This window comes from Arachis duranensis, chromosome 1, assembly GCF_000817695.3.
Source record: "Arachis duranensis cultivar V14167 chromosome 1, aradu.V14167.gnm2.J7QH, whole genome shotgun sequence".
In the NCBI taxonomy this organism is placed as follows: domain Eukaryota; kingdom Viridiplantae; phylum Streptophyta; class Magnoliopsida; order Fabales; family Fabaceae; genus Arachis; species Arachis duranensis.
Window position 1 is genome coordinate 59,202,933 of NC_029772.3, and position 3,477 is coordinate 59,206,409.

A 3,477-nucleotide genomic window follows, 5' to 3' on the forward strand; every position below is an offset into this window, starting at 1 on the left:
TTTTTCAAAAGGTAAGCATGAAAAACTCAACAAAACCAAGTTAAATATAACCTCAATCATAGAATCCAACAAAGATTATCTACAAATATTCATGCTAGAATAGCATTTAGGCAATAAGGGGGAGGCAATGCATAGTAAACAAAGTCAATAATCCAACACTTGTAATGAAAAGAGAGAAATTAAAATGAAAACCAAACTAAAGCTATCTAACAAACTAACTCACTAACTAATTAACTAACTAAAATAAATGGTTATCCATGGTGTTAGGAAGTGTTGGATGAGGGATTGGAGGAGGGAAGAAGGAAGGAGAAGGAAAAGAAATGGAAAGAGGAGAAGAAAAGAAATGGATGGAAGAAAGGGCATCCACGCGCACGCACGCATGACGCGCGCGCGTCGATGGCTTATTTCGAGAGTGGCGCGTACGCGTCATGTGCGCGAGCGCGCAAATAAGTGTGTGCCTCAGGCCCAATTTTCGCACAGTGCAGGCCTAACTCTCGGGTCAAGGTATGGAAGGTGGAACTTCTCAATCCACGCGTACGCGTGCATGGCGCGCTCGCGTGGATGGTCCAAAATGCTCAATGTACGCGTACGCACGCAGTGCGCGTACGCGTGGATGGTGCTCTGTTTTTTCAAAAAAAAATTTTTGCTATGTTTTTGCACCAATCCAAGCATTCTAAACCTCCAAACAACTACCAAAACAACATAAAACCTTATTTAACATACTAAAATACCAATTAGACTCATTAAAACAATCAAAACAAGAAATTCTACTAAACTACCAACTATACTCAACTAACTAAACAAAATATGAAATCAACCAAATTCTACACTATTTACAAAAGAGAAAATGAAAAGATGTTACCATGGTGGGGTGTCTCCCACCTAGCACTTTTGTTTATTGTCCTTAAGTTGGACTTATGGGGAGCTCCTCATCAAGGTGGCTTGTGCTTAAATCCATCCTTGAAAATCCACCAATGCTTAGACTTCCAATAAGCTCCATCATTCAAGATTAATATCTCCAAGCTTTGATGGAGTTCTTCACAAACCATGGGCTCCCAATGTTGATCCTCATGTGTTCCCGGATCCCATATTTTGTCTTCACACCCATCTCCAAGTTGATTATCATTATTAGTCCATCTGGGTGGTGAACAAGGAGAATTCTCTATGAAATGCCCAACAATCCTCCTAGACCCACCTATTTGAGCACTATTCCCACCTTTGTATCTCATGTTTGATGCATCAACCATAATGAGCCTTGATTTGCAACGCCAACCACGAAACATCTTTCGCTTACGCTTCATCCCACAAAGCATCCTAAGTTGACCATCTGTTTCGAGCAAGCCATTCTCAAGTGGGATAATGAAGCTAATAGAAATGAATTTCACCCACTCAAGTGAAGGAGTAGATGACAACCTAGGCAAAAATGCTTCCAAAGATCTTGACAAATCATAACCAACCCTCGTTCTTCTATTTCTAGGGACTTCCACCTCTTCACAAGATCTCTTAATCTCAATCCTTTGTTCAACAATTTTATCTAAACCTTTTCAATCCTTTGTTCATCAATACTATCTAAGCTTTTTCCCTTAATCAAACTATAATTGGGAGGGTGAAAGAAGTTTACCTCCATAACATTTTCAAATGCACCGGGAGAAGGTTTTTCAAGTTCAAAGGATTCTCCACCACTAGGACTTAATGCTTGCTCTTCATTGCCATGGGAACTCAATCCTTGCTCTATCCTATCCAAGTCTTCATATGGAATATGCCTTGGAAGGTGTGCACTTTCCTTCCTAGCATCAATTTCAATCATCTTGGAGGGGTTTTCTTCAACTCTATGTTCCCAAGGAGGCTCCGCATCTCCTAAGTCTTCTACCACTTCTTGCTTGTCTTCAACAATTAAAGCTTCCTCCAATTGTTCCAATACAAAGCAACTTCCCTCATTTCCCACTGGAGTTTCCAATCTCTCCTTCATGCTATGTTCTTCATTCGATTCTCCACATGTAGCCATGGGAGTTCCTTGAGTGTTCAAGCATTGGGAGGCTAATTGATTTGTTACCGCATCCAAGGCGGCCATGAAATTTTGCACATCCCTTTTCATCTCTTCTTGCCCTTGAACAAGAACACCAAGGGTTTCATCCATTAGAGATTGGGGTGGGTGGAAGGATCCATCATTTTGGGGGAAGGGTTCATAGTAGGAAGGTGGTTCTTCTTGGTAGAGTTGTGGTGGTTCAATGTTTTCCATTCTTTCCACTTGTTGCACAACACACTCCATGGTTGCTTGAAATTAATCCAATGCTTCCTTGAGATGATCCCTTGACTCTTGTTCCTCTTGGATAATATAATAGGGATCATATGGCTCTTGGAGTGGATATGGATTAGGGTCATATGAAGGTGGTTGGTAAGAAGGGGCTTGTGAGTATGGTTGGGAGTTATGTTGAGGGTATGGATCATAGACATATGGTGGTGGTTCTTGAAAGTCACAAGTAGATTCACCATAGCCATTGGATTGGTATGCATCATAGAATGGCTCTTCTTCATAGTGCATTGGTGGAGGAGATTGTTGCCATGAAGATTGATCATATGCATATGGCTCCTCCCACCTTTGATTGTTCCATCCTTGATACACATCTTCATTGTAATCTCCACTTCCTTTGGTGGTATTTTCTTAATTTCTTCTTCTTCTCTGCAACACATACAAAAAGTTTTGTTAAAATAATAATATAAAATTTAAATAAATAGATAGTATTTGATAAAAAATGGTGAGAAGTATACTCAGATTTAGAAAAACTTTCTTCTTCAGAAGACGAATGCAAGATGACAATTTTCTTTTTCTCTTTCTTCTTCTTTTCCTTATTTTTCCCCTTCTTTTCTTCTATCTCTCCTCCCCTCAATTTTGCTCTTTTCAAAAGTTCCTAAAACATAAACTTATTTAGTTAGCACAGTATTTTAGAAGCATCTGAACCAAAATTTCAAGAGAAATGATTTTTTTATTTACCATTTCATTAGTTGTTTCCAAAGCAATCCGCTCGACCAGCCTCCTCGTATCCAATACGCCACCCATGGTGAGCCAGGAGCGTCATTTGCTTCTGGTTGAGAGAATTTCGTTTCATGGAAATATAATAACATTAAAACGATGAAGACGCAGCCATCAATTGAAAGTTTCTTTCCTACTCTCTGGGTTTTGATCCCCCTTGATCAGGAAGCTCAACACATGAGACTCTCAATTCCATCGTCGGACTGTTTCCACATGAAGGGCAGGCAGCCTATGGACTGGAGATATTGTACTTACTGTTGTCAGTAGCAAGAAGCATTTCTAGACAAAGACGATAAAAGTCCTCTTGAATTTCAACAAGTTTTCCTTCACTTCAACACTCATATCAATCATAGATTTATTACAACAAAAGAATAGAGGAATATGAATGTAACAACAAGGAATTGAAAAGATAGAAGTAGAAGAAGATGAATTAAAATCTAGATCTA